Raw genomic sequence first — 11,213 nt, 5'->3', positions numbered from 1 at the left:
TGAGATAGGGTCTCCCTGTAGCCCCAGCTGCCCTGGAACTTGCTATGTAGACCAGGCTGACCTTGAACTCACAGAGATCCGCCTGCCTCTGCCTCCCGAGTGCTGGGATTAAAGGTGTGCACCACCGTGCCCAGCATGAGCACTGGCTGCTCTTACAGAGGACTCCAGTTGGGTTCCCAGCACTCACACTGCAGCTAACAACAGTTTGTAACTCCAGTTTCATGGGATCCAGCACCCTCTTCTGACCTTCTCGTACATTGCATACACAGGTGCACTTACATGCTGGCAAAACATTCATACACATAAAATAAAAATAAATATAGAAAATTAAGAACAACATTTTAAAACTTTTTAAAATTTTATTTTATGTGTATGAGTGTACTGCTTGCATGTATATATGTTCATCCATGATGTGCAATGCCCAAGAAGGTCAGAAGAAAGCATTGTAATCCCTGGAACTGGAGTTACAGACACTTGTTAGTCTCCATGTGGGTGGTGGGAATTGAACCCAGGTCCTCTTCAAGAGCAGCCAGTGCTCTTAACTTCTGAGTCATCTCTCCAGCCCAAGAATAACTTTTTTGTTGTTCTTTTTGAGACAGGGTCTCCCTGTAGCCACAGCTGGTCTGGATTTGCTATGGAGACCAGGCTGGCCTCAAACTCACAAAGATTCTCTGCCTCCCCAGTGCCGGGATTAAAGGCGTGCACAAACACGCCCAGCAAGAATAAAGTTTTAAGAAGAAGACACACCATAGACTCCCACCGGAGTAAGTGATGCGCCTGTGTGTAGGTGTGGCTGGGTGTGAGTGTGCCGGGCAGGCACTCTACAGGAGATTGAATTCCTTTTTCTTTCCCTTAGTCTCCTACACAGACAGGCCTGGACAGACTTACTATGCAGTGCCTGAGGGAGTATCTCTGGAAATGGCAGGGGAGGGTGAACTGCCCCATTGTCAAGGAGAAGAAGGGTGTAAGAAACCCTTTGTGCTGCTCCCCAAGGAAGAGGGCTGTGGAGGTGCAGGTAACAATGTATAGCATAGTCCTCCCAAACCTTTGAGACAGCATGGCATAGATTGCTGACAGGAAGTAGGAAAGGCTTACATGAAGGGCTGTGATTAGTTGGCTTGGAGCCTTTCCCTGGTCTAGAGGGAACATTGGCTTTCACTCCTTGTAGCCCCTTTGGGAGTTTTGAACTTGACTCATAATTCAGGCAATAATTCATTGAGATCAGTCTATGCTTGGTCATTCATTATTCCCATCACAATTAGAGGACCACCGCAGGACCAAATACAGGACTGGACACCGCTCTCTACCAAGACCTGTGAGGATTAGGAGAAGCTTATGTGTAAGAAGGAAGTGGTAAGAATATTGGAAGCAGCAACAGGGCTGCATGCATGACTTCCCACATGGGAAGAGAGGCTCTTGAACACTTGAAGCCTCAGGGCCAACTGGACCATATTAATTGCACCAGTGCAAAAGAACATCTCAGTCACAACTGAGTAAGCTTGTGGTTGCACATGTGCCAAAATGCACTGTTGGAAAGAATGTGGTAAAAGAATGCTCAACTTGGATAACACAACAGAGCTGTCCTGCCAGGCCACTGCTACCTCTGCTGCCATCATATAAAAAAGTGGAATGTCATGGTTAGTTTTTAAGTCAACTGGAGTAGGCTAAGGGTTAACTAGATGGCTGTAAAGCATATTTCTGATGTGTTATAAGGTGTTACTTTTATCAGGAAACTGAGTAAAGGAAAACCTACCTAGGCCAGAGAGTGGCTGGGCACCTTCCGATCCAGCAGGCCCTGAACTTCCAGAATGGAAAGAAGACAAGGTGAGTCTCCCTCTCTTCTTCAGCTGGTACATCCGTCTCCTTCCCTCAGGTCTCAGAGCTCCCAGGTCCTGTGACCGCCAAGAATGATCTCAGCAGCTCTGAGTTCTCCAGCCTTTGAATGTTGGTTCTTTTACCTTTTCAGGTGGGCTTTGGGGATTGAACTCAGGTCACCAGGATTGGCCAGCAAATGCCTTTACCCACTGAACCATCTTGCCAGTTAAGGGAAAGGCTTTTGAAACAAAGGAAACAACTTGAGCAAAAAGTTCAGAGATGGTTCTAATTCACTGGGTGTTGGATTTTCCTGAGCTGGAAAATCCAGTTTTTCCTCAGTTTTTCCATTTGCATAATAAAAGGGTTGGCGGGTCTCTCTTACATGTACACCACACACACACACACACACACACACACACACACACACACACATGCTCAGTTTCAGGCTCCAGCCACCTCAGCCTTGTAGGGATGAGATGTCATCTTCTGAGTGGCCCATTGACTCTGAAGGTGAGGGCTTCTGGGGGGGGGGAGAGAGGGAGAGAGAGAGAGAAGCTGTCCTGCTTCCTAATAGGTATTATGCTGTCATTTTAAGACAACATTTAAGAGGTTGGAGAGATGGCTCAGCAGTTAAGATCACTGGCTACTCTTACAGAGGACCTGAGTTCAACTCCCAGAATCCACATAACAGCTTACAACCATCCATAACTCCAATTCCAGGGGATCCGACACCTTCTTCTGACCTTCAGGGGCATTGCACGACATGGGTGCAATACATGCAGGAAGTAAACTCATACACTTAAAATAAAAATAATAAAATATTAAAATTAAAACAGCATTTAATTCAGGTGTGATGGTGCATGCCTGCAATCCCTGTATTAGAGAGGCCAAGGTGGAAGGATCATGAGTGCTTGGTCAGTCAGGAGACATTGTAAATACATACATACATAAATAAGTAAATAAAATAGGGACTCGGGGTGTAGTTCAGTGGCAGAGTGCTTGCCTCGTGTGTTCAAAGTCCTGGGTTTGATCCCTAGCACCCTCCAAAATGAAAATAGTACTTACTGTTTCAATAGATAATATCTGTTCATCGTCACCATAAAAAGGTACAAACGTTCTGTGACTAGCTCCCTCCCACACTGACCCCCTTCCGCACCTGAGGGTTTGCATTTAAAACCCAGAGCCCAAAACTTTCTTATCACCAACCACTATCTGAATTATTATTTGAATAAACTTTTATCTTATTTAGTTAAAAATATACCAGTAAAAATGAAAAATTGGGCTGGTGAGATGGCTTTTAGAGGGTAAAGGTGTTTGCCACTCAAGCTGGAAATAAGTTCAATCTCTGGAACCCACAAAAGATAGAAAGAAAGAACTGACTCCACAAAGTTGTCCTCAGACCTCCACATGCACGATCTGGCACACAGGGCCCCCTTCATCATGTACACATGCAATAATAATAAAATTAAAAAATAAGGGGCTGGAAAGATGATTCAGTGGTTAAGAGGACTGGCTGCTCCTGTAGAGGACCCAGGTTCAATTCCCAGCACCCACATGACGGCTAACAACCATCCATAACTTCAATTCCTGGGGATTTGGAACCCTCTTCTGACCTCCGCAGGCATTGCACAACATGAATGCACTTACATACATGCAAGCAATATACTCATACACACAAAATAAAAATAAATAAAATTTTTAAAAAATAAAAATATTTTTCCACCAACCAAAAGACAAGTATCATCAGATAGCATCTGAGGCCTGTAGCTGAGCCTTCCCCACTTTGCTGAAACCTACTTAGTGTTTCCACCAACGCATTTTGAAAAGTGCCTTGAGTTTCAACTTTCTTTGTTCTGTTACTATAAAAACTTCATCAAACCATCATCACAGTGGAGCGTGGAATTTTGAATAACTTAAATGTATGTTTCCAAGTCATGGTCACTCATATTTGGCTTTAGAATAATCTATCTCTTATCCTCTCAAAATATTTATACATCTTATTTTTAATTTATTTATTTGTGTGCGTGCATGTGTGTATTTGTGTGTGAGTTAACATGTGCCACAATGCTCATGCAGAGGTCATAGAAGAACTTGCAGGTGAGATTTGGGGGGATTTGTGGGTTCTCTGAGTGGTGAGGCCGAGACAAAAAAATGGGTGAATGAGAGGGGCCATGATAATAAGGCAGGTGAGCTGGGCCTTCAGCATCTTGGCATGGGGGAGATCTAGCAAGTTCTCTGTACCTAAACTTGTCTGCAGGGGAGCAGAGTTATTACTTTATAACAACCCCACTGTCTCCGCTCCCTGCCTCCATGGGTACTGATGGATAGAGATGTAGCCTAGCTTGCTTGCTGTAGAACAGAGCCACATTTCCTCCCCATGTACCAGAGGTTATGCTAACAGAGGGGAGTTGGTAGAAAGAATTTCACACTGAGAGCTGCCTGCTAGTGAGATTAAAGAAAGTTGATGTCCCCTCCAGCCTGGCTGGCATGTAGGCTCCCCCTTCCCCTCCTCCTGTGGAGGCTCACCCAGTCTCTGTCAGACACTCCTCAGCCTGCCTTCAGGACTGCAGCTGACTCCAACCACCCAGGACTGTTAAACAAATCCTATAATTAGAAGCCAGGTTTTCTAAACGAAGTGAAAAATGTAACATTACCCTCTGTTTGTTCACCAGATGCTCAGCTCATGTCCCATGACCCAGAGGAGCTGTGACTTTGGATTTCTATGAAGCCTTAATAAGGTAATGTTTATAAGGCTCTTAACTTTATAACTCTGCTGAAGTACAACTCTCTGAACAGAGGGTACCCATAATTCCAATGCAGTCCCCTCCTCCTCCATCCTGATGGTAAAAAATGTCCCCTTAGGTGGTACATGGAAAACCCCAAGCTTTGCACTGAATTCTCTGTAACATTGTATCTATCTCCTTCCCTGTCTGGTCTTTTTCTTGTCCATCCATTAAAAAAAGAGGGAGATGGGCTGGAATAGTGGCTCAGGGTTTAAGGACACTGACTGCTCTTGCAGAGGACCCAGGTTCGATTCCCAGCACCCACATGGCGGCTAACAACCATTTGTAACTCCAATTCCGGGGGTGCCTTCTTCTGACCTCCAAGGGCATTGCATGACATGGGTACACTTACATGCATACAGGCAATACACTCTTGCACATAAAATAAAATAATTATTATTTTTTTTTAAAAGGAGATGATGGATATTGCTCTAAAAGCATCTTCCAGGGCTGGAGAGATGGCTCAGTGGTTAAGAGCACTGACTGCTCTTGCAGAGGACCCAGATTTGGTTCCCAGTACCCACGTGGTGGCTCACAACCACCTATAACTCCAGTTCCAGGGGATCTGATGCCCTCTTCTGATCTCCATGAGCTCTTGCATGCATGTGGTGCATATATATATATATACACTCAGGTACACATACACATTAAATTAATATATATATTTTTTAAAAAAAAGATATGACCTGGGTGTGGTGGTGTGTGCCTTTAATCCCAGCACTAGGGAGACAGAGGCAAGTGGATCTTTGTGAGTTCAAGGCCAGCCCAGTCTACATAGTGAATTCCAGGTCAGCTGGAGCTACAGGGAGACGCTGTCTCAAAAATACCAAAAAAAAAAAAAGAATTTGTGTCAAAGAAGCATGTATTTGAAACAGGGATTCTGAGACCCACCCTTTGCCTCTGTAGATCAGCTGTTCACATACCTCTGGCCCTCTGTGGTGTTTGTAGATGTAGATGTGACTCTGATGGGGAAGTTCTCATCTCCACATCTCTGTTTCTGATTAACAGGGCTCTCAGGCTTGCAGAGCACATATGGCACAGGTGACGAGGGCACCTTGGCTGGGCTAACCCTCCTTGATTTGGGGCTGCTTGTTGCTGCAGCACAACTTGGCTTATCCTGACTGACATTGCTTGACGTGGACAGAAGCAGTAGCTTTCCTCTGCATGTTTTCAGATGGACAGTCAGTGTGCAGGTAGCAGAAAGAAGGGGCAGACATGAAAGACTAAAGGGTGTTGATAGGAGTGTCAGAAAACCACCCTGATGGTCCTGTAGAACTTGAATGCTGAGGAGCTGCTCTGCAAGGTAAGAAGACTGTGATTCTAGAATGCTAGAGTCAGAGATTACTTGGGAGCTGAGATAATGGGGTGAAATCAAGGGAATCCCAGTATGGAAGAGAAGGGATTTTGAACATAGCTATGTGCTACAGACAGACTGAGCAGTCTCCAGGAGCGCAGGCTGTGGAGCGAGTGCTCGGTCAGCCTGACCCTAGCATGTCTGCAGAGCTGACTCAGCAGTGTGTCCTGGCCCTCTGGCACAATGCCCTCTTACAGACATATTCTCTCCTGTGTAGATGTGTGCAGAGAGCACAGGCGGTGGGAACATAGTTTGAAACCATTTGGTTGGCTTTTGGCCTTCAGTGGAAACTATCTGATGATGGGTTATCCACCTCTAACCTCTGCCAGCTCTGATGTTCTTTAACTTTCCCTAAACTGGGGTAAAGGTTAGGGGTGTTCTGGGCCCAGCCTTGCATCCCAAGCTCTGTCCCTCTTTCACTGTGTGTTCACAGGCAGGTTATTTTCCTTCCCTGGAACTCCTCTGTGAAATGTTTATAGTCACATTACCTCCATGAGGAGGAAATAAAGTCATGGATATAACAACACTTTTTATTTTTATTTTTAAATATATTTTATTTATTATTTTTATTTTATATGTATGTGTGTATTGCCTGCATGTAAGTGAGTGCACTGTGTCATGCAATGCCTGTGGAAGATGGAAGAGGCTCTTGGATCCCCTGGAACTGGAGTTACAGACAGTTGTTAGCTGCCGTGTAGGTGCTGGGATTCGAACCTAGGTCTTCTGCAAGAACAGTGAGTGGTTTTTTTTTTTTTTGTTTTTTTTTTTTGTCTTTTTGAGACAGGGTCTCCCTGCAGCCCCAGCTGGCCTGGAACTCACTATGGAGACCAGGCTGGCCTCAAACTCACAGAGATCAGCCTGCCTCTGTCTCCCGAGTGCTGGGACTAAAGGCGGGTGCCACCATGCCCGGCCAATAGTCAGTGTTCTTTACCGCTGCGCTATCTCTCCAGCCCCCATAACAGCACTTTTTAAAATACTGAGTGCTGTGAAGAGCACCACTCTTATCCCTTAACAGTGGTCACCAACCCTGGGTGGGATATCTGGTGTCTCCCAGAGCCAGGAACCTTGAAGCTCTTTCTAAATGTCAGAGCCTAACTACAGAGCCACGGCAGGGCTTCTTTTCTGGGGGTGAGACTCTGGAAATGGTTGGATTCCATACAGGCTAGCTCTTCTTTTCTCCTGATATCTCTGAGAACTGGGAATTTGGCAAGGTCTCACATTCTGGGGACAGTACCTTCCTCATATGCTCCAAGGCCAGCCAGGGTCACAGGCTTCCTAGAAGACGCAGCATTTCCCATGGATGCAGGAGGTGCAGAAGGCCTAGGAGAGGGGTCTAGCAAGACCCCACCCAGCTGTATGCTGCTGCTGAAGCGCCATTGTCAGGTCCGCCACCTTCCCTTGGAGCACAAGTTCAGTAACTGGTATAGGTGTCCCCTACAGTCTCCTCAGTGCCTAGAACAGTGTCAGGCACACAGTAGTTGCTTACTATGTATTTAAGTGCAGTGAGTAGACACCCCCTCCCAAGAACTCTCCAAAGCTCATCGTTGGCCCCAAGCTGAGACATTGAATGACTTTGTTCATTGACTAGGAATAATACTTAAGCCGTAACTGTTTCCTCGGGCTATACAAGCTCCACAAAGGTTTTGAGTCACTGTGGCCCTAAGTACCTATAAATTTTTTAGGGGTCAGCAGGGTAAGGACAGAGTCCTTGGTATAACCATCAAAGCCCCTTGCACAAGGGTAAGTTACCATGCTTCAGACTGTCTGTGTCTCGAGTGGTAGACTGTGAGTGGCCCTTGGGATGATGTCAGGAAGTCCTTCCATGGTTGTGCTGGCCCTGGTTGTGTTCCCCAGGGAAGGTGCCAAGAGGCACATCTGTGAATAAGATACACTCACTGCTTGTAAGCCATGCTCACCAGTGGTGTTCCAGAGCCACGACAAGGCAGACACCACAAGTCCACACTACCCAGCTCCATAGCAGAGAGCCCCAAGAAAATAGCTCGTCCGTGCCAATAATGGGCAGACGCACAAAGCAGTCTTTGGCTAGTCCCCTCCAGCCGACGCCTAGTGTTTAGGGAGCAGCAGGCTTTGAACTTGAGTTGTCTAAAATGCTAGTCTCTGCCCTAATCCACTTTGTTTCTAGGCTCCCTCCCTGTAAGCCAGCAGGATACACTGGCCCTCCTCCTCCTGCCCACACACAGTTCCTTCACAGGGCCTGGGTTCTGGGACTGAAGTCCTCTTGCTGTCTGTTCCCTTTTCCTTCTTCTGCTGGGTGGTGGGACCTTCTACCCGGAATAGACACAGACCTACACAGCAAGAGGAGAGGCTGGCTGACAGCTTTGGAGATGGGTGTCAGAATTCTGGATCTTGTAAATGTAGACTTTGCGCAGATTATAAACATCCCCTGGGTCTGATGGGAGGATGTGCTGGTGGGCAGGGGGCCTAGCGCCTGAGCTGTACTGGGGACAGGCTGTTTATTCTACATCCTGTACTAGGGCTCCTTCCTGCTCCAGGCTTGAGTAGTGCAGGCAAGAGACCGTGCACATGGGGTCCTGAGTCCTAGAGAAAGACCAGTCCCTCTCAATGCTGGGAGCTTTTAAAGTTGGGAAGCCTGACCCCTTGCCCATCTTGCAGACCCCTTTACAATGTCCCTAGCCAAGCTTCTGCCTCTGCTGAAACATGTGGGTTGATAGGGTACTCACTCTCTCCTTAGGGCTGTTCATTCTATTCCTGGGTCTGACAATTAGAAGGTTTTCAAACTGAACTGATTAGAATTATATCATGCTAACTGACTGGACAGAGCTAAGGACAATGTGTGTTATAAGTACTAGCAAGGCCATTCGTGGCTCTCCTCCAGGCACTCCGTTTGCAGAACCAAACTCCCATTACCCCTCCCCTTGATGCCAGCCATAGGGAGATCTGGCTGCTGTGTGCCCTGACTGGGGTTCAAGTCACCTTGGTTCAAAGCCTGTGCTTTAAACACTAGGTTTTACAAATATCAATATCCACAAAAACAGCACACAGCAAACCAGTTTACAACAAAGCAGCCCAAATGGGCCAAATATGAAGTGCTACTATGTCAACGGTAGAATGTGTATCTTGAGAGAATGTCCCTGGGGGCTGAAGAGATGGCTCAGTGGTTAAGACTAGTGACTGCTCTTGCAGAGGACCTGGGTTCGATTCAAAGTACCCACAGGGTGGCTAACTCCATAACTCCGAAACTCCAGTTCCAGGGGATCCAACGGCCTCTTCTGACTGCCTTGGGCATTGAACAACATGGGTGCACTTACAAAACATACACAAGCAATACACTCACACACATAAAGAAATAAATAGTTTTTTAAATATTTTATTTTTATTGTATGTGTATGAGTGTATTGCCTGCGTGTAGGTAAGTGCACCCGTGTCGTGCAATGCCCATGGAGGACAGAAGAGGCTGTCGGATCCCCTGGAACTGGAGTTATGGACAGTTGTTAGCTGCCATGTGGGTGCTGGGATTTGAACCTGGGTCTTCTGCAAGAATAGCCAGGATTCTTAACTGCTGAGCCATCTCTCCATCCCATAAATAAATAATTAAAAAAAAATAAGTTGAGAGAATGTCCCTGGACTGCGGCAAGGTCACTAGCAAAGACCCTTCTTTAGCCACAGTGTCCCCTGCCTATGAGAATCTTTGAGTGGTGAGTGCCAATAAGACAAAGTAGAGCACATAGTCTGTCTACAACCTCAGTATCTTCAGGGCTGGACACTGGCTGAAGGGCATCTCAAAGCTGGTCACTAGAGACCGCCCCAGGTCACAGCTGCTTGACATCCACCCTTTGGGGCTAATGTCTGGCTTGGGTCCAGGGTCCTGCTGACGTGGCAGCCCCTCTGCATGTCTCAGGGGTCACTCATTCACCCAGTCTTTCCCTTTTTTGAGAACTGGGAGCTTGCTGGCTGGGTCTATTCCCACCAACAATGTTCCCGTCTTGGGAGCTTAAAATAGCCCCTCTTGGCTGGGGCTCTGGAGTGAGCAGCGAGGCAGGCATTTGTGCAAATATGGGCCTGGGAGAAGGACTCTTACCCGGGAAGGAGGGGAAGGAGGCATGCAGAGGAGACAGGACCTCCTGGAGGGATGTTACCTTGGGGGATCTCTTTAGCCCCCTAGCCCCTTCCTGCCTCTCTGACCTAACTGGGTCCATTGATCACAGTTTAAAACCATATCCCTTAAGGCCTCCTGGCTTGGCTGAGGTTCCAGGGTAGGCCCATTGAATAGAGGCTTCTGCATTCCTGCAGCAATTCTAGTCACCCACACCTGATAATGCCCAATTCCTACCTAAGAATACTCCAGAAGCATCCCTGAAGGCCCAATCAAGACCCAGTCTAATAATAGCAGTTCCAATTTCAGCTCTCATTAACTGGGCACTCACCTTGCCAGGCACTGATGAGGCACTTTAACAGGCATTCTCTCTCTTTTTAAAAAAATTTATTTATTATTTTTATTTTATGTGTATTCGTGTATTGCCTGCATGTAGGTAAGTGCACCAGTATTGTGCAATACCTGTGGAGGACAGAAGAGGCTGCCAGATCCCCTGAGACTGGAGTTACGGACAGTTGTTAGCTGCCATGTGGGTGCTGGGATTCGAACCTGGGTCTTCTGCAAGAACAACCAGTGTTCTTAACTGCTGAGCCATCTCTCCAGCCCCCAGGCATTCTCTTTTGATCCTCATAGCAATCCACCGAAAACCAAGTTGTTATTTTTCAACAGGGTCTCCTGTGGCTGACATCAAACTTATCATGACCTTAAATTGCTGATTCTTCAGCCTCCACCTCCTGAGTGCTGTGTGGGAGCCACCACACCCAATTTTATACCAGGGATCAAACCTAGGACTTTGTGCATGCTAAGCAAGCACTCTACCAACTGAGCTACATGCCCAGTCTCAAGTTGTTATATCCATTGTGCAGAAGAAACAACAGCTCAGAGAAATCACATTACTTTCCCAAGGACACATGTCTGTGGAAGGGAAGGTTGGACTGCAATCTGCCAACCTGTGGAGTCTTAACTCATCCTGGGTCCTCTGGGTTCACATTGTTCTGATTTCCCTCCCTCCACTCCAGCACTGCCATCCTTTTTAACAGCTGGTTTGATGAACTGTATCACAGTTTTAGTGAGTGCTTTCCATGTGCTAGAAATGCTGTAGTTACATTGTCCACAGCCTTGGAGCTCTCAGATCTCCCAAAGCCTGGAGGAGTTGAACCCTGGATGCCATGAGATCCTAACCTTG

The sequence above is a fragment of the Nannospalax galili genome, unplaced genomic scaffold, assembly GCF_000622305.1.
Source record: "Nannospalax galili isolate Female #2095 unplaced genomic scaffold, S.galili_v1.0 scaffold19, whole genome shotgun sequence".
NCBI lineage: Eukaryota > Metazoa > Chordata > Mammalia > Rodentia > Spalacidae > Nannospalax > Nannospalax galili.
This window is presented reverse-complemented; position numbering follows the sequence as displayed.